We start from the raw sequence: 21,452 nt of genomic DNA on the forward strand, positions 1-21,452 counted from the left end.
TTTATATAACATATACTCAAATACTCTATATTATGATCTATTCATGTCTAAGTAAACACAAAAACAGCATTTATCTACCATTCATTGTTCTCAGTTTCTACACCATTTCACATTTCCCTCGCTTGATTTCTTATTTCTCCTTTACTTGTTCACTTAGAATCTCTTCTAGACCATGGCGTTTTCCTGAAAAATATACTCTATGAATTATTATAAAATATTAACAGAATAATTTGACCTTCCAGATGAATTACAGTTTTGCAAAGTAAGAGAGTCTCAGGTTGAAATCCTTTACACTGCGTTGTCGTCAAGAACTATACCACTGTATCCCTGACTCCTATATTGCAGATTTAAACTAGGAAAATAGTCTAAATCTCTTCTCTTATTTGTGACCTTTCCTTTCTGGCTGGAAGGTTATAAGAATTTCTTTTTGTTCTTAAAATTCCAGAATTTTCCAAGTTTACTCATGTATATTTTATCTCATCAATATTCCCTAGCCCTCACGATATGCCCTTTCATTCCATGACTTGGGTCTTTGATCTCAGAGAAATTGTATTCCTAAATTATATGTGCATTTTGATGTCCAAGATCTGTCCTCCACGTCTCTTATTTTTGGTCATAATTTCTCTCTTTATATTTTTGTTCTTTATTTTAAAAAAATTTAGCCCAGTTAATTTCCTGGGTCATCAATTTATTCTCAACTCTGATCATTCTTTCCTTCAATTAAACCAAAAACTCTTGCACGAAACTTGTTTTTAACTCCAGAAATTTTACTCTTATATTGCCTTGAATGTTTTTTATTTTTAAGCTGTCATTTGGCTCCTCTGTTCTGACTGATCTTCATATCTCTAGCTTCTGGTCATTTTTAATATTGTTTTTCCATGGAGTCTAAAGGTTTGATTGCTGGAGACCACTATGCCCTGTAAAGAGAGGAAGCTAAATATTCTCTACTCCATAAGTCTCTGCCAGTGCACCAAAAACTAATTGTTTGCCTAATCCCTAGCCTACTTTCACTCTCTCTGCCTGAGAAGCAGGGAGGACTTCATCCACCCATCAATTTCTTTTTGGCCTCCTGAGCCCCAGCGAGACCAGCCATACACCCGTGGACAATGTTGACCATCTATCAGGAAGGGGGTCCACACATTGCTGAGGCCCATGGTTTCCACAGGACTTTCAATTTTCAATCCTCCCTGCAATTCCTTCTGATGGTCTTTGGGTTATCATCTATCCATAAAGGCAAAAAGAAAAAAGAAAATAAAACTCCATTCTCCTTTGACCCACCCTAACTCCTGCAGAATTCAAATCTTACTAGCAAACAGCTTCCTCTGAGCCCCAGCAAGCTTATTATTCAAGAAAGACAGATTAGAAATAAAATAAAAAGAAAAGGAGTCATAAGTTTCCCAAAACACCCCTTTTCTTTACAGTTTTTAAATTTTTCCTCATATTTTATCTTGTTCGATCCTTACATTATGCAGTAAAGGTTCAAACCCTGAAATTACAGGCTCAAGGTTATTTCCACATTTTAGAAAACTGTAATAAACAGAAAAACAACACTTAGATTGACCTTGCTTAGACATACATGGTCACATTCCAACATAAACATGCTCATGTTTCAAAGCCTGCAAATAATCATTATATCCTTCCAAATTTTTATGAACATGATCTCCAAAGGGAGGAATATCTGAGATATGGATAATAAAGAATGGAACAGCTCACATGGTCTGGGGCTGTGGGCTCAGCGCCATTAACATATGCTCTCCTAACAGGACTGTCCCAATGCATAGTCACAGTCAGCTTTTCTGAGCTTCTTGTTTGCACCAAGCACAGCTGGAAGTACAGATGTAGGAAGCACACCGGCAGGCTGGAAAAGGATCAAGACAGGTACCAATAGGGCTCTTTTCCTTTAGATCTTAAAAGGAAGATGTACATCCTTTTCCAAACTCCAAATGACATCTTAAAAACCTTCGGTCAACACAATGTTAGGAAAAACATGTGTTAACTTTTTATTCATTTATTTTTCAGTTACAGACGACATGCTAAAATTCAAATGTGACTGTTGTGTACTCTCCATGTAAAAAAATTAACAGGAACTATACTTCCTCTGACACAATAAAACTTTAGTCATTTTTACAGTGCTCCAATGTGTGAACAAGTATGAGAACTAGACTAGACATCCCTTTCTTTTTGACATATATCCTCACTGTAGTCTTGAATGGTATAATAACTCTTATCCTTTTACTTTCCTTTTTCCCTTAGCCACTTCATGCTCAGAGTTATCACCCTGGAGAATTGCCACTGCATGCCCAGGTTATAACTTGGATGCTGATGACAGCTTAAAGGGGAATGCCTCTTATCAGTTTGTATTTTAAAATTTCCTCCCCTTTGTTCTCACAGGAGCCCTCCTTAACCAGTTCTGGGTCTGCACAGTCCTGCAGAAAACACATCTTTCAAGTTTATGGGCAGAATACTACAGGCTGGTGCTTTCACTAAGTAGCCCTCTCTAATCACTTTTATAACTTATTGTCCCATCAGCAAGAAAAGCTTAAGATAAACTGCAACCTCTGATATGGTTACAACAAATCCAGCTTGCAAAAGTGCCTCCTTTCTTTTCAGGGAATTCCATTCAACAGTGGTGCAGGCAATCATCCACCCATCTTCCTTGACTTTTTTCTTTCCATTTCTTCTTAAGCAGTGGATACAGTCACAGATTTGAAATCAAGGAGACTCAAGTCTTCCCTTTTCTATTTACCATCTCTAAACTAGAGTTTCTTATAGCGATGCCTACTCCCTGGGTAATCAGGTATGCAAAGAGCTCAACACATTTCCTGGCATATATTAGGTGTTCAATAAGAGGTGGATTTTTATAGTAGAAGGCTCTGGGATCAAGGATGTATAACTCTTCACAGGAAGGAAGAATGGAAAGATGAGGGATGGAAGGACAGAAGGAAGGAAGGAAGTCTGGTTTATTAAAAATGAAGCCACAGTTCAGAAACGTTTACAGTTCTGTAGTACTGCCTCAGACTTTTCGCAGCATTCTTTGTGCCACCACTCTAGATAACTTTAATAAACCAGTCAGGGAAAATGCCTTTGGCAGTTGTATAAAAAATATTTTTGTTTATTTTGTGGAGATGATTTTTGCCAAATTGAGTTGGTTTGTAAATACATAGCTTAGTACTACCAAGGCATGTCTTCCTTCTGGGACAGTCATGACACAAAATATTCCTTCCTGGGATAGGCCTGGTGTTACAACTCATCTTTTATAACACAAACACAAACTCCTTGCTTAGACTCTCTCTTATATCCAACAACATCTCTCCTCATCCCCATTAGCCAAAAAGCAATAGAAAATGCTGATGATAGCAACAAATATTACTTTAATATTTAGGAGTTCTTGGTCTCTGATGAATTTGAGATCTGACATATAGAAATCACTCAGTAACTATTTACGGGAAGGAGGGAGGAAGGGAGGGAGGGAGAGAAAGAGGGATGGATGGATGGCCGAAAAGGGTTTGAAATCATTTGGGATAGCAATGATCTTTTTCTCAGTGCTACCTGCACAGTGGCCACACTGTCCAACATTGCCCTATACTTTTCTCAGCTTTTTTAGGATATACCTACTCTAAGTTCAATGGAAACAAACTCAACTGTAGAATATCACACACACTGAACATTATGGCAAGAATTAGTACTGTGGAAAGAAGTATAACACTAATAATAAGTATAATACTAATGATAATAATAACAACAATAATACAAGGTGCAACTAAAATTAATTTTATACTTAACATCTGACAGTCACTTTCCTAATTCCCTTACTTAGGAAAGGGCTTTTATTTTAACTTTCTTATTCCCTTTTTTGCAGTTTGGGAAAATAGAAGCCAAGAGAGAATTAAGTTACTCACCCAAGGTTACCAGCTAGACAGTAGTGGCTGGCATTTGAACCTAAATCAGTCTGACAATGGAACCCACACTCATATTCATCATACTGTCATTTTGTAGTCATCACGACATATCAACCCTCAACTTCTTGATGCTCTGACAGCTATCACTGAAAATAAGCAATATGACTGTATTTATTAGTAAAAGCTAACCCGAATTTTTCTCCTGCTTCTACTGGTAATAAAACATGGTAATAAGTCCAAGACATGGTTGTGAGCCCAGGTATAAAATCCTAACATTGCTACATGATTTCCAATCCTCCCTTCTACCTTTAACACACTAAGATTCCATGTAATCAAAGATCAGTGTGGAAGGTCTATGTTGATGAATCATGATGTTAAAATAAATTTTAACCATAAACAAGAAGAAAATAACAATATGAAAAATACATGATGTTAGTAAAAAATCTTTTTACCTTAGGAGATGGAAGCCCTGTGTACAATGTGCTGTGCGTACATTTCCCAGATTTTAACTATGCTTGCTGTGTTTTATTTATGAGCCATAAAACAGTAATCCGTAAGTGAAGAATGAAACACTCATAATGCAGTTCAATGTGATATTTACACTCTTAGAATCAGATGCCCTTTGTCATCATAATGGGGCACATTATGATAAAAAAGGGAAGTAAAGACTGAAGAGATTTACAGGCAGAATTACCAAAAGTGCTCTGCAAGAGGCTGAAAATCACTATCAGATTAATTGTAATAATAATTAAAAATCTCTAAAAAGCTATGATTATTCACTGAAAAGAACCAGTATGCCACATAATTTCTTTTTCAGCAAGAATGGATGACAAAATTTGAAGAAAAACAAAAAGTAGGGGGACAAAACAACAGAAAAGGGAGGAAGGAAGATGGAAAAAGGAGCCAGAAGAAGCAGCAAAGAGTGGGAGATGACAAAAGAGGAAAGAGAAGAAGGAAGGGTGAAGAAGAGGAAGAAAAAAGGAGGAGATGGAGGACAGAAGTGGGGAAGGAAGATGGAGAGAGAGAGAGAAAGGAAAAGAAAGAACCTTCCTTTTGGCCATGGATATAGAACTCACATTTGCAGCTATTTCTTCAGCTCCAGTGTTCCTTCATGGAGATTACAACTAAACCTGAGATAAAATGAATCTTAATGTTTCCCCAATGTTCAACCTTCTTACAGATGTTAAGATACCATCAGAGAGGGCTACACTATTTAAAATTTAGAGAGAAGGGAAAAAATATAAAAATGCACACATGCATACACACATTTATACCTTATATTTGACAAGATAAGAATTTCCATAACTTTATCCCAAGCTGCCGTCACTGTGAAATTATCCATCATCTATGAGGTCATGAGAAAAGGCAGGGATTGTCAAATTTTCTCAAGTTGTTTCTTCAGATATCAGCTTTGTAACACAGAGCCTCTCCATAACTGTAAATTAAGATGCGTCAGTAGCATCCAAAACAAATGTGAAATATTTGCTTTTGAGATATCTCTTTACATTTCAAGGAGAGAGCATAGAAGTGCTCTTTCTCTCTATATCTCACTGCTCCTATAAGACATAGAAGAATCCCTTGTAGAAAAAAACTAGCAATAGTGTCATCATTTATTTAAGAGTAAGCACATTAATTTTTTTTTTTTTTTTTTTTTTTTTTTGAGATGGAGTCTCCCTCTGTCACCCAGGCTGGAGTGCAATGGCCCGATCTCGGCTCACTGCAAGCTCCACCTCCCGGGTTCATGCCATTCTCCTGCCTCAGCCTCCCGAGTAGAGCACATTAATTTTCTTTTTGGGAACTGATGCCAGCAGGAGTTAGCTCAGTGAAGGTAAGAAATAAGTTATGAGGGCAACAGGAAGATAACACAGCAAGAGGGCAATTTAGGATCTTAAATATTTAAAAGTATATGATTTGAAAAATCATACAAGATGTTTTTAATCCTAAATTCATGTCTACCAGAAGCAAGTATTTCTAAGCATATTGTTCTATTCTTCTTCTCCAGATGAATTATTTTTGTGATTAACTAAGTATATTCATATATTTATTCCTTAAACAAATATGGTTTAGAGATCTACAATACAGATCAAAGCTATAAATGTGATAAACCAAATATAATTCTCCTAGATAATTCATATACAAGGGAGGGACAAAATTTAAGCAACTACATACTAAGAAGAATAACAGCTAATGTTTGTGGGTATTTACAGTATGTCAGGCAAGTAGGCACTATTTTATTATCCCCATTTTAAGAATAAGAAAACTGTGTCTAAGAGAAAGTAACTATTTCCAAATTTGTAAATTATATTTTAAAAATTGGCACATAAACTCTAATCTTTCACCTGTACTTTCAACTGCTGTGCTACTATATATTTATGTAAAAGATTTTTATTATCAGAGAACAATCAAGCATTATGCGTGTTTAGATAATAGAGAGAAATTTGCAGCTGGAAGGACCAGAAAAGATTTCATGGAAGAAGTAGCATTTAAGCCAAGTAAGTTTCAGTTCTTTGAAGATGGAGCACCATGTAAATCATTCCAAGTGAAGCAATTCTATCTACCTTGTGTTTTTAGAATTACTCTACTGGGGCTGGGCAAGGTGGCTCATGCCTGTAATCCCAGCACTTTGGGAGGCCAAGGTGGGCAGATCACTTGAGGTCAGGAGTTTGAGACCAGCCTGGCCAACATAGTGAAACGCTGTCTCTACTAAAAGTACAAAAATTAGCAGGGTGCCGTGGTGGGCACCTGTAATCTCAACTACTCAGGAGGCTGAGGCATGAGAATCACTTAAACCCAGGAGACTGATATTGCAGTGAGCCGAGATCACACCAAAAGCCTGTCAGAACACAAAAAAAAAAAAAACCCACCTCTATTGGTATAGGAACTCCTGTCATTTCCCCTAAGAAGTATGTATCAGAATCATCTATAATGAACATCGATGTTCATTTAGAAATTGGGGCTTGTAGCTTTCTCTCCTTTATCCTCCCCTGCCAACATCCCTGAGCAGAAAATCACGTCTCATGGTGAGTCCCTATGGCTGATAGGAACACTCAGGTGTGCTGGGCCTGAGAGGAGGAGTGCTGCCATAGCTATGCAAAGTGGACCAGAACAGAGAATTGAGTGAAGCTGAAGAGACCATGGCAGAGAGGCAAGCACAGGATAGTGGCAGGAAATTTCAGCTGTGAAACATCCACCCCAGCAATGCCAAGCACATTAATCATCCCAACAATTCCTAAGTAGGCATTGTTTTCCATGCAACATACGGGATCATGCAGAATCTGAAATGGAATTTGCCCAGGCTTACACAGAGAGTGAGAGGATTTGAATCAAGATGGGTCAAACACCAATACCCAGGGCTTGTACCTCAACAGACTGTGGTGTCAGTTGCCTCCCTACTGTCCTCACTCCAGCCACAGTCTCTGTCAGGTTTTTATAACAAGGGAAGGTGAAAAAGCAAACACATGTTTGCTGTTTGAAAGAGTATGTCTGTCTTACTTGCAGAATGGCCCGGTAGAATTATGTTGTCAAAAATATACTACCAGTCTCCAGCTTTAGATCAATTATAAAATACTACTACTAATAATCAAGTCCATGCTAAAATTGAGAAAGGAAATTAATGAACTAGAGGAGATAGAAAGGATCATAAATGCAGTCAGTGGGCAAAATATTTAGTGGCAAATACTTAGGGCTAGCCTAAGAAAACCTCACACCCTTCTGGACTTTATTCTCTAAGAACAGTCAAGATTCACTCAAGAAAGCATAACTGCAATAGAATAAGGAGTTTATCACAGGAATTAGACCGTAAGCAAGTGTCAGGGGGTCTGGAGGAGGAAAGTTCCAAAAAATGAGAAATTCACTCACCAGCCATGTTGTGGGTGAAAATGTTCAGACTTCAGAGATCTGGAACCTTAGCATGTTCACATTCTACAGTAAGAAAGTGAATGAAGCTGGTTCTACGGAAGGTTTCTGTTTGCAATGAGTTCATAGCAAAGTGTCTCTGAGTGGGATGGGGTCACAGTTGGTCAAAGAGCCTTCCACATAAAGAAGAGTTGGACTTTCAACAGAATGAATTGCAATTGCACCTCTCTCTGTCTCTCACCATCTCTAACCACCAAAGCCCTTCAGAGTTTGATATACGCTGCTCTGTTTCACTTTTGCTTTACAAACTCTCACACCAATTCTAACCTAACACCATCCCGGCAGGGGTTGTGGAAAATGTAGTACCAAGAGAGCTAGGGCAACAATGGGGAAGAGGCCAGCAAAGTATGTACAGCCTATGGGACAAATCCATCCCACCTCCTGTTTTTGTAAGCAAAGCTTACCGGAACACAGCTATGCTTATTTACTTATGTATTTTCTGTGGCTTCTTCCATGCTAGAATAACAGAGTTGAATAGTGGCAACAAGACCAGAAGGCTTACAAAACCTAAAATGTATACTCTATGACCCTTTACAACAACACATTTGTTGACCCTACAATAGAAAAACCCAGGAGAACCTTCATCACATTTGTAATCATTTATTCAGTGACAGAATTCCCATTTAAATAGTAAGCAGAACTCTTATTGCCCATCTCTAAGTCCAGAGCTTGGGCCATAGAAGTACTCAGTAAATGTCTCTTAGATCACAAGTCAATTAAGATATCTATTAGACTTGGGCTCTGACTTGAAGTGGTAGGAATCTGAACAGGAACCCCCTTGGGGTAGGCACAGTTAAAGTCTAAGCAAGTGGTCAATGTGGAGGAATTCTGCCCAGAGAGAAGAGCTCCACCCCTCTCCAGGGATCGGGAACAGGATGCTAGCCCTTTAAAAGAGCAACTGGTGGTGGCAAAATAGAACCCCAATCAAAAAGAGATAAGGATGCTAAACAATTCCCATGGCAGGGATCTGGCCATGGCAGAGTCTATTATGAGAACTGAGGCAGATCTGGCCTAAGTGGCTACAGTAGTGTAGTAGGCTTTGCAATCAATTGAACAAGACTAGAAACACAGCTTCATTGCTCATTGCTTGTGTGAACTTTTGTAATTGCTGCACCCCTATGGACCTGTTTCTTCTCTGAAAAGCTGAAATATTCATTCTCACCCTCTAGGGCTATCTCACAGAGTATCTGAGATAATGCTACCTATTTATTAAAACAACTTAAAATGTATTAGGCTCTCAACAAATGGTCATTCACTCATTTATTCAGTTATTTATCAAATATTTATTGAGCACCTACTCTATGCCTATACACTGGACTGGGAATACAAATTATATAAAGTCCCTGTGCTCATGATATTTTAGTGGGATGAGACCAAAGATAAGCAAGCAAACAAGTGAACATTCAGTATTTTAGAAAATCCTAAGTGCTACAGAGAAAAATTGAACCTTGGGGTAGGCACAGTTAAAGTCTAAGCAAGTGGTCAACATGGAGGAATTCTGCCCAGATAGAAGAGCTCCACCCCTCTCCAGGGATCGGGAACAGGACGCTAGCCCTTTGAAAGAGCAACTGGTGGTGGCAAAATAGAACCCCAGTCAAAAAGAGATAAGGATGCTAAACATCTATAAGGATGCTATAGAGAAAAAAAAAGTTTTTGTTGATAAGGTGACACTTGATCAGAGACCTGCAGGCAGTGAGGGATAAAGCCATGCAAATACCTGGAGATGAAGCATTCTGGGCAGAGGGACCAACATGTGCAAATAATATAAGAAGCAACTTGTTTGGCAAATTCAAAAATAACCTATTTCTTTAAATATGGATGCTAGGCTTTAATTTTGAGATAGACATACTTGATGTACTTGCCTAAAGTTAGAATTATGTCCAGATTTGGGGGGGAGAGTAAGGAGATATTGGTTAAATGGCTATAGGCTTAGAAATTGGGCAATGCCCAATATACTAAAACTAGAATTTATTTGCATAGAATTTCTAACCAAAATGCAAATTTATTCATTTATTTTTAATTTAATTTGATTTTAGGTTCCAGGATATATGTGCAGGATGTGCAGGTTTGTTATATAGGTAAATGTGTGCCACGGTGGTTTGCTACACCCATCAACCCATTATCTAGGTATTAAGCCCCACATGCATGAGCTATTTATCCTGATATTCCCCCTCCCCACACACCTGCCACCCCCAAACAGGCCCCAGTGTGTGTTGTTCCCCTCCCTGTGCTCTCATTTTTCAGCTCCCACTTATAAGTAAGAACATGTGGTGTTTGCTTTTCTGTTCCTATGTTAGTTTGCTGAGGCTAATGGCTTCCAGCTCCATCCGTGTCCCTGCAAAGGACATGATCTCATTCCTTTTTATGGCTGCATAGGATTCCATGTGTATATGTACCACATTTTATTTATCCAGTCTATCATTGCTGGGCATTTGGGTTGATTCCATGTCTTGGCTATTGTGAATAGTGCTGCAATGAACATACACGTGCATGTATCCTTAAAACAGAATGATTTACATTCCTCTGGGTATATACCCAGTAATGGGATTGCTAGGTCAGGTGGTATTTCTGGTTCTTGGTCTTTGAGGAATCACCACACTAACTTCCACAATGGTTGAATTTCTTTACATTCCCTCCAACAGTGTAAAAGTGTTCCTATTTCTCTGTAGACTCAAAAGTATCTGTTGTTTCTTGACATTTTAATAATCACCATTCTGAATGGCATGAGATGCTGTCTCATTATGGTTTTCATGTGCATTTCTCTGATGATCAGTGATGTTGAGCTTTTTTTCATATGTTTATTGGCCGCATAAATGTCTTCTATTTAGAAGTGTCTGTTCATGTTCTTTACCCACTTTTTAATGGGGTTGTTTTTTTCTGGTAAATTTAAGTTTCTTGTAGACCCTGGATATTAGACCTTTGTCAGATGGATAGATTGCAAAAATGTCATCCCTTTCTGTAGGCTATCTGTTCACTCTTATGAGAGTTTCTTTTGCTGTGCAGAAGCTCTTTAGTTTAATTGGATCCTAAATTTTGCTTTTGTTGCAATTGTCTTGATTTTTTCATCATGAAATCTTTGCCTGTGCCTATTGCCTAGATTTTCTTCCATGGTTTTTATAGCTTTAGGTTTTACATCCATCTTGAATTAAGCCTTTAATCCATCTTGAGTTAATTTTTGTATAAGGGGTAAGGAAGTGATCCAGTTTCAATTTTCTGCATATGGCTAGCCAGTTTTCCCAGCACCATTTATTAAATAGCTTGTTTTGTCAGGTTTGTTGAAGATTAGATGGTTGTAGATGTGATTCTTATTTCTGATATCTCTATTCCATTCCATTGCTCTATGTGTCTGTTTTTGTACCAGTACCATGCTGTTTTGGTTACTCTAGCTTTGTTGTACACTAATAGTTTGAAGTTGGGTAGCATGATGCCTCCAGCTTTGTTCTTTTTGCTTAGGATTGTCTTGACTATATGGGTTCTTTTTGGGTTCTATACGAATTTTAAAGTAGTTTTTTCTAATTCTGTGAAGAATGTCAATAGTAGTTTAGTGGGAAGAGCATTGAATCTATAAATTACTTTGGGCAGTATGGCCATTTTTATATTGAGTCTTGCTATCCATGAGCATGGAATATTTTTCCATTTGTTTGTGTACTCTCTTACTTCCTTGAGCAGTGGTTTGCAGTTCTCCTTGAAGGGGTCCTTCACTTCTCTTGTTAGTTGTATTCCTAGGTATTTTATTCTCTTTGTAGCAATTGTGAGTAAGAGTTCATTCATGATTTGGCTCTCTGCTTGTCTATTGTTTGTGTATAGGAATGCCCGTGATTTTTGCACCTTGATTTTGTATCCTGATAATTTGCTGAAGTTGCTCATCAGCTTAAGAAGCTTTTGGGCTAAGACAGTGGAGTTTTCTAGATATAGGATCATGTCATCTGCAAACAGAGACAGCTTGATTTCCTCTCTTCCTATTTGATACCCTTTTTTTCTTTCCCTTGCCTGAGTGCCCTGGCCAGAATTTCCAATACTGTGTTGAATATGAGTGGTGAGAGAGGGCATCCTTGTCTTGTGCTGGTTTTCAAGGGGAATGCTTCCAGCTTTTGCCCATTCAGTATGATATAAGCTCTGGGTTTGGCATAAATGGCTCTTATCATTTTGAGGTATGTTCCATCAACACCTAGTTTATTGAGAGTTTTTAATGGAAGGATGTTGAATTTTATTGAAGGCCTTTTCTACATCTATTTAAATAATCATGGGGTTTTTCCCTTTATTTCTGTTTACGTGATGAAGAATGTTTATTGATTTGCCTATGTTAAACCAGCCTTGCAGCCTGGGGATGAAGCCGACTTGATTGTGGTGGATAAGCTTTCTGATGTGCTGGATTCAGCTTGCCAGTATTTTATTGAGGATTTTTGCATTGATATTCATCAGTGATACTGGCCTAAAGTTTTCTTTTTATGTTGTATCTCTGCCAGGTTTTGGTATTAGAATGATGCTGGCCTCAAAAAATGAGTTAAGGAGGAGTCTTTCCTTTTCATTATTTGGACTACTTTTAATTATTTTGAATAGTTTCAGAAGAAATGGTTTATAGTATTCTCTGATGGTTGTTTGTATTTCTGCAGAGTCAATGGTGATTTCCCCTTTATCGTTTTTTATTGTTTCTATATGATTCCTCTCTCTTTTTTCTTCTTTATTAGCCTAGCTAGCAGTCTATCTGTTTTATTAATCTTCTCAAAAACCCAGGTCCTGGATTCGTTGATTTTTTGAAGAGTTTTTCGTGTCTCTATCTCCTTCAGTTCCACTCTGATCTTGGTTATTTCTTGTCTTCTGCTAGCTTTGGGGTTTATTTTGGGGTTTGTTTTCTCTTAGTTTTAGTTGTGATGTTATGGTGTCGATTTGAGATATTTCTAGCTTTTTGATGTGGGAATTTAATGCTATAAAGTTCCCTGTTAACACTGATTTAGCTGTGTCCCAGAGATTCTAGCATGTTGTCTCTTTTTTCTTATTGGTTTCAAAGAACTTCTTTATTTCTGCCTTAATTTTTTATTTACCCAGGAGTCATTCGGGAACAGGTTGTTAAATTTCCATGTAGTTGTGTGCTTTGAGTGAATTTCTTAATCTTGAGTTCTAATATAATTGTGCTGTGGTCTGAGATACTGTTATAATTTCAGCTCTCCCGCATTTGCTAAATAGTGTTTTACTTCCAATTATGTGATAATTTTTAGAATAAGTGCCATGTGATGCCAAGAAGAATGTATATGCTGTCTTTTTGGTTGCAGAGTTCTGTAGATATCTATCAGGTTCACTTGATCCAGAGCTGAGTTCAAGTCCTGAAAAACCTTGTTAATTTTCTGTCTCAATGATCTCTCTAATATTGACAATGGGTTGTTAAAGTCTCCCACTATTATTGTGTGGGAGTTTAAGTCTCTCTGTGGGTCTCTAAGAACTTGTTTTATGAATCTGGGTGCTCCTGTATTGGGTGTATATATATTTAGAATAGTTAGCTCTTCTTGTTGAGTTGATTTCTTTACCATTATGTAATGCCCTTCTTTGTCTTTTTTCATCTTTATTGGCTTAAGTTTGTTTTTTCAGAAAGTAGGATTGCAACCCCTTCTTTTGTCTGCTTCCCATTTGCTTGGTAAATTTTCCTCCATCCCTTTACTTTGAACCTACGTGTGTCTTTGCACATGAGATGGTTCTCTTGAATACAGCACACTGATGGGTCAAGACTCTTTACCTAGCTTGCTATCCTGTGTCTTTTATTTGGAGCATTTAGCCCATTTACATTTAAGGTTAATATTGTTATAACTGAATTTGATCCTGTCATCATGATGCTAGCTGGTTATTTTGCAGACTTGATATAGATGCTTCACAGTGTCATTGCTCTTTGTACTTCAGTGTGTTTTTGCAGGGGCTGGTAACAGTTTTTCCTTTCCATATTTAGTACTTCCTTTAGGAGTTCTTGTAAGGCAGGGCTAGTGGTGATGAATTCCTCCAGCATTTCTCTGTCTGAAAAGGATTTCATTTCTCCTTCACTTATGAAGCTTAGTTTAGCTAGATATGAAATTCTGGGTTGAAAAATGTTATCTTTAAGAATATTGAATATTGGCCCCAATCTCTTCTGGCTTGTAGGGTTTCTGCTGAGAGGTACGCTGTTAGTCTGATGGGCTTCTCTTTGTAGGTGACCTGGCCTTTCTCTCTGGCTGCCCTTAACATTTTTTTCTTCATTTCAACCTTGGAGAATCTGAAGATTATGCGTATGGGGTTGATCTTCTCATGGAGTATCTTACTGGGGTTCTCTGGATTTCCTGAATTTGAATGTTGGGCTGTCTTGCTAGGTTGGGGAAGTTCTCTTGGATGATATCCTGAAGTATGTTTCCCAACTTGGTTCCATTCACCCCGTCTCTTTCAGATATCCCAGTCAGTCTTAGATTTGGTCTCTTTACACAGTCCCATAGTTCTCAAAGGTTTTGTTCATTCCTTTTTATTCCTTTTTCTCTAATCTTGTCTGCCTGTCTCATTTCAGCAAGATAGTCTTCAAGCTCTGAAATTCTTTTCTCTGCTTGGTCTATTTGGTTATTGATATTTGTGGTTGCATTGTGTAGTTCTCGTGTTGTGTTTTTCAGCTCCATCAGGTCATTTATGTTCCTCTCTAAACTGGTTATTCTGGTTAACAGCTCCTGTGATGTTTTATCATAGTTCTTGGCTTCTTTGTACTGGGTTAGAACATGCTCCTTTAGCTCAATGAAATTCATTATTACCCAACTTCTGAAGCCTACTTCTATGAATGCATCTGTCTTAGCCTCTGCCCAGTACTGTGCCCTTGTTAAAGAGGTGTTGCAATCATTTGGAGGAGAAGAGGCACTCTGGCTTTTTGAGTTTTCAGCATTTTTTCATTGATTCTTTTCCATTTTTGTGAGTTTATTGAGCTTCAGTCTTTGAGGCTGCTGACCTTTGGATGGGGTTTTTTAGGAGACTTTTTTTGATGCTGCTGTTGTTGCTTTCTGTTTGTTTTTCTTCCAACAGTCAGGCCTCTCTTCCATAGGGCTGCTGCTCTTTGCTGGGGGTCCACTCTAGACCCGAATCACCTGGGTCCCTCCCACACCTGGAGGTGTCACTAGTGGAGGCTGAAGAACAGCAAAAATGAATACATGCTCCTTCCTCTTGGATCTCTTTCCCAGATGGGCACAGACCTGATGCCAGTGGAAACCCTTCCGCATAAGGTGTCTGGTGACCAGTGTTGGGGGGGGGTCTCACCCAGTCAGGAGGCAAGGGATCTGGGACCCTCTTAACAAAGCACTCTGGCTGCTCCTTTGTGGAAGGGGTATGCTGTGCTGGGGGATATCCCAGTAGTCCAGACTGCCTGGATTCCTCAGAGTCCACAAGGGGCAAGACTAATTCTGCTGATCCTAGAAGACTGCAGCTGCGCCTCCCCCAAAGGGCTCAGTCCCAGAGACATCAGAGTTCTGTCCCTAAACCCCTGGCTGCAGTTGCTGAAATTCCTGCAGGGAGGCCCTGTCCAGTGAGGGGGGATGGGTCAGGGTCCAGCCTAAAGAGACAGTCTGGCCATGACCTGTCACAGTCTCTGTGCTGTGCTGTGCTGTGCTGTGGGGAATTCCTCCTGGGTCTAAACTGTACAGTCTCCCTGGCACTGGCAGGAGAAAAACAGCCAACTGGAGCTGCAGTGATGGTTGCTGCCCCTCCACCTAGAGCTTGCAAATTTCTTATATACCTAAAAGATCAAGTCTAGCTACCTTATCACTCTTATTTTAAATAATTATCAGGTGCTTACAATATGTCAAGCACTTTCCAGCTGCCAAATGCTTGGAAGGGCTGCTCTAAGCTCCTTGAGGGCAGGAAGCCTCATATCCATGTATATTTCTTAGTGAGAAATTGCACATCTTCTCTTAAAATAAAAGTATACCCTTTCGTACATTCTGTAGACTAGGGCATATGAAGTAATTTTATTTGTATTTAGTATGTGGTTTAACAAAAATCTCTAACATCATTTTTTTTGTTTATACTTTGATCTCAGATCATTACCACTTGAGTGGTAAATTGATAAGTTTTCTAGATTCCTCTGAGATGACAAAAATGCATCCAGGCAGTCTGACAGGAGTTTATAGCATGCCTTAGTTTAATAAACTATTAAAATACACTGCTCTCAGTCAAAGCTACACCACAAAACCTGAACAAACATGAGCAATGCTCAGGAGCCCTGACCTGTTTGGGGGAGTGCCCCCCCGCAAAAAAAAATACTGGAATATTTGATACACCTTCACCAGGTTGTCAACAGCACTTCCAATAACTCTGACCTGCCCCATAAAGCACATTGAACTACAAATTGCCTCTGGTCCCTTCAAAAATCCAGAAGACACAAAGTGATATCTTCAAAACATTATTACCTAAATTTTAAAATGTGATTGCCACCTCCAGCATAAATTGCTTATATAATATTCGATCTATTCAATAAACACTCAGAGAGCACCTAAAATATACCAGGCTCTGTTTTAAGTGCTTTAAAATATTAACTTATTTAATCCTTACAAAAATCCTTTAAGTATTGTTACATACTCATTTTATATATGAGGAAACTGAGGCATGAGGAGACCAAGTAGTTGCCCAGGCTTACATAGCCAAACAGTATCTGAACTGGAATTTGAACTCAAGAAGCCTCACTCTTCATTAAGATTCTCTAAGATGAATCACTTGGTGGCTTTTCCGATCTTTTTATTTTTTCTTCTGACTCCAGTTGTTGAAGTTTGGGGAGGGGGTAGTATGTAGAGCGAAAACTAGAAGGGGAATAAGAGGAAGGGATTTTACAGTAATTTTTCCTGAGTATAAAATTCATATTTATTCATGGCAGAAATGGCAAATTATAGAAACAATATAAAAAATAAAAAATCACTGTTTTAGATAATTATCATTAATATTTTGTTGTGAAATCATTCAGGTTTTTTTCTGCATATATGAAAACAAATGTGGGTTTCAGAGACTTGGTATCTTTTTGATTTTGTCCATTTTATATCAGGGACATTAACATCATTATTAAATATTCTTTTGAACATTATTTCCAGTGGCTACATGGCTTGAACTCACAAGGATATGTCATAATGTATTTTGCTGTTGAGTATTTATATTATTTCCATATTTTGTCTTTTTAAGTTATAAATACCACCACAATAAATGTTTGAGCCCATCTCTGCTTATTTCTTCAAAATATGTCTCCAGGAACGAAATTACTGGGTCAAAGGATATACAAGCTTTTAAGGCTTATGATAAACTCCTTAATAAATTGCCTTCCAGAAAGGCTGTAGCAATTTGGAAGAAAAGGATAATTATTTTCTCAAGCCTCAGGCTTTTTCTTTAGATGGGGTCACATTCCATCTAAGAGACATCCCAAGACAGATACCCATGGGAAATATACTTCCACGCAATTCTCTTTTGCATATCTTCTCTCTAGAGTGAATCAAATTATCTTTTATTCTATGGTGACAAACTGTAAACAGTGCAAAATAGAACAAAGTGGGAGGTGGAGAGACAGCACCTGTACAGGCTGGGTTCTGCATAGTTAGGGCTTATGGTTTAGAAAAGCAATAGCTTAATTGTCATTAGCCATCTCCACTTTCCAAAGTAATTTACATTCATTAATTTGGGATTCTCTACATCGATTTCTATAGGATCCAGGAAGGTTAACTAGACCTACAGTGCTGTAGGGGTAGGAAAGAAAACTGATATGGGGAACTTTTTGCACTTGTCAGGACTGATTCTTCTGACGGGCAGCCCTGCTTAGCAACAGCTGGTCATGGTCATCTGAGACAGCAACTCCGGAATTACAATTTTCCAATTCTTAAAGAGAAGTAAGAAATTTGGTATTTTGTGCAGTCTTCCGGTTTTTAAATATTGGCAATGAATTCAATTCAAAAAATGTTGCCCTAAATATAGGACATATTGTTATTAATTTACCTCTTTAGAAATCATTCCATCTTACTGTACTCCCTTAGTCTTATACCAGAATCTTTGAAGTAGTCAAAGGAGTAGCTATAGAAGAGCAGCTTTGTACTAGCACTCTACCTAGGAAGAAACTGGTACAGGTACTCGGAGGCTCTGCCACCTGTCTTCCTCCCAGGTATTGATTATTTAGATGAAATGGCCTAAAAAGTGTAGCAGGCTCAACTGAGTGAGAGGAGAAACTAACTTTAAAGAACCCCATTACCACCCATAGGTTTATGAATGACTGCCGCTTTGAACCTATCTAGGTATAGCTGAAACTTCCTAGGACAAAGACCCATATTATCTATGACATGCTGCTGCCACCTAATCCATGACAGCCATGGGGAAGAGCCTGTACCATGATCTATTTTAATATCTCTTGACCTATTTTTATATTCCAGCACTAAAAAGTTAAACTGCTAACTTACCAAGCCTGAGCATGCCATTTTCCAATAAAATACATTTTTACAAGAAGCTTTCTATCCCAGTTCCATTTTATGGGATAGTTTCCATTGTACAGAGGTACTGACTGATCTTCATAAAGTTGAGAAATGGAAAGAGTCTTTAATGCGTTGTAGCCCAGAGGTGATCCTTAACTACTGACAGCTTGGAAATCATTTGCACTCCCAGTGTGTGCAGTCTCCGATCTTAACTCCCCCTTTTGTGGGAATGGCATTATGTGGGTTATAAAAACAAACACAACACTTAACAAAGCTACTAACATTAGTGCTCAGGAAAAAGTGAACACATTGATTTCAATTCTTGGCCATAAGAATTCTTTCCTTAGCACTCTTCCAGATCATTATTCACTCCACTCACTTCTCCATTACAAGAATACCCTTCAGATATTGAGCTGTCTAGCTTCCAGAAAACATAGGGTAGTAGACTTTTTACTGTGACAATTACTACCCTGTTTTGTTCACATTTCTTTGGGCTTGTCTAAAAGTCTCACAATACTGATTGAGGGAAGAGAGTAAAATTGATGTGATGTAACACAAAACTAGTTCATCAAAATGGAAAGCTACTATTTCAGTCCATTTTCTGCTGCTATAACAGAATACCACAGATGGGATACATTATTTAAAAAATAAATTTATTTGGCTCATGGTTTTGGATCCTAGGAAGTTCAAGGGCATGGCTGTGGCATCTGCTCGGCACCTGGTAAGGGCCTTCCTGCTGCATCATCCCACAGTGGAAGACAGAAGAGCAAGAGGGCACATATGCCAGAGAAAGCAGACAGAGAGAGAAGGGGAGAGAGAGCATGAGAGAGAACGAGAGAGATATCAAACTTGCACTCAGGCCCTTTTATAATTAACAGTAACCCATTCATGAAGCTGGAGCCCTCATTATCTAAACACCTCCCATTAGACCCCACTTCACAACACTGTTGCCATGAGAATTAAGTTTTTAACACATGCTTTTTGGGGTACATATTCAAGCCATAGCAACTGCTGAATGCAAATTATCTGGTATTGGTTTCTTTATACAAAAGGATTTAATTACTTGAAAAAGATAAGCTTTATCTATTTTTAAATTTTTGCTAATAAAACTCAAAGAAATGAAGAACAATTCAAGCCTTTCTTGTGGTTTTAACCATACTTTGTTTTGCAGAAGTTCAAGATGATTGATATTATCTGTCCCAGTCCTATTCAGTGTAGGAGAAAAGTTGTAAGTGATGGCAACAGATAAGAAGCTTAAGAAGGACACCTCCAGCAAAATTCTCAAATAAAGAGGTCATAAGACTCATCTTGAAATGGAAAAACAACCATATGGGCCCCAAGTGAATATCCAAAACAAAGAAATGTTTAAGAAATGTTTTACACATTTCTGGCAGCATCTTCAATTGCCTGTAAAATATCTAATTATTAAACCACTGTTTCCACTGTAACCATAAAGGACAGGAGAGACAATAGAACTATTATGTACCCTTTGTTTCCTCTTCCACTAGCAGAAACACTGATGAAAAATTATCATCAACAAAATAGGCAGCTGTCAGAGTGGAGAATAAATCAAATTGCCATATGGTTCCGACCCACCATGTGGCCCTCGATTGAGGAGAATGTACCCTGGCCCACACAAAAAGAGGTTGCTCAGGGGGTGTACAGCGCTCTTCAGCTCCCATTTAGAAATGACCCATTTCATTTGCTTGCATCTCACTCCTCAAACCGCCTTCCCACATTCATTTCATTCCTAAGAAATGAGCTATTACTTCACCTTAGCCCAAGGCACCATCATCTCTTGCCTCTTCTAGAGCAACTGTGTTGTCTTCTTCATTCTCATCTCTGCAGACCATACACAGAGAAACCAGGAAGATTTCTTAGACTTTTAAATTGAGATGAAATTCACATAACATAAAATAAACGATTTGAAGTATACAGTCAAATAGTATTTAGGACATTTATATCTTGCACACCATCAATTCTAAAACATTTTCTTCACCCCAGAAGGAAACCTGGTACCCCATAGCAGTAATTCCCCATTTCTTCTTCCCTGAGCCCATGGCAACCACTAGTCTGCTTTCTGTCCATATGGATTTACCTACTCTAGATATTCCATATAAATGAAATGATAAAATGTTACCTTTTGTATCTGGTTGTTTTCACTTAGCATATTTTCAAAGTTCTTCTATGTTGCAGCATGAATCTGTACTTCATGATTTTTATGGTTGAATGATATTCCATTGTATGTATATACCACATTTTGTTTATCCTTTCAGCAGTTGATGGAAATTTGGGTTCTTTCTGCCTGTTGACAATTATGAATAGTGCTATAAATATGTTTTTATATATCTGTTTTGAATTCTTTTGAGTTATACCTGAGAGTGGAATTGCTGGGTCATAGGGTTTAGCTTTTGAGGAAATGCCAGTTTTCCACAGCAGCTAAATGTTTTTTTCACTAGCACTGTACAAAGATACCAATTTCTCCACAACCTCACTGATCCTTTTTTATTATTATTACGGCCACAAAAATCCTTTTATAGCTGTAGCTCAGATAATGTAACTCCCCTCCAGGGGTTTCACATCATTTAGAATAAAATTCAGAGTTCTTATCATGCCCACAGGCCCTGAGCGATCAGCGATATTCTTCCCTCACTCTTCTCATCTCTCATGACTTGTTTTCTTTCTCACTTCAAGCCAGCAACATTATCCTGCCTGTCAATCCTCAAAAGCACCAAGCCTGCTCCCACCTCAGGGTCTCTGCACTTGCTGTTGCCTCTCTGTGGAAAGTCCTCAAAGATCTCTGCATTCTACTTCCTTATTAAAGCTTCAGCTCAAATAACATATCTCCTAAAATGTTTGTTCTGAACATACCATGTAGCACAAACCCACAGCATAAGCCTGGGTTCCCTAAAAAATAAAATGAGAGTCAAGAGCTACATGCTAAAAAGTATCGGGAAGGGAAGTAAAATCCTAGAAAAGAGAATGAGCATAATAGGGATGTGGGATAATTAGTAAGAGAGAATATATGCCAGGGGTTGCATTATTGAGTGGCCCACAGTTTCTCAAGAAAAAGACAGCTAGTTACTTGATCTCACAGAAGTCCCCAGAAGAGCTACATGAAATTATGTGGTCTCCTAACAGTTTGTCAGTGTAGGGCTCAGTAGAGAAAGAGTGAGTATCTCCTAGCTTCTTCCAATACCCAACTTGTCATTAT

The sequence above is a fragment of the Gorilla gorilla genome, chromosome 2 (genome assembly GCF_029281585.2).
Source record: "Gorilla gorilla gorilla isolate KB3781 chromosome 2, NHGRI_mGorGor1-v2.1_pri, whole genome shotgun sequence".
NCBI classification, from domain to species: Eukaryota; Metazoa; Chordata; class Mammalia; order Primates; family Hominidae; genus Gorilla; species Gorilla gorilla.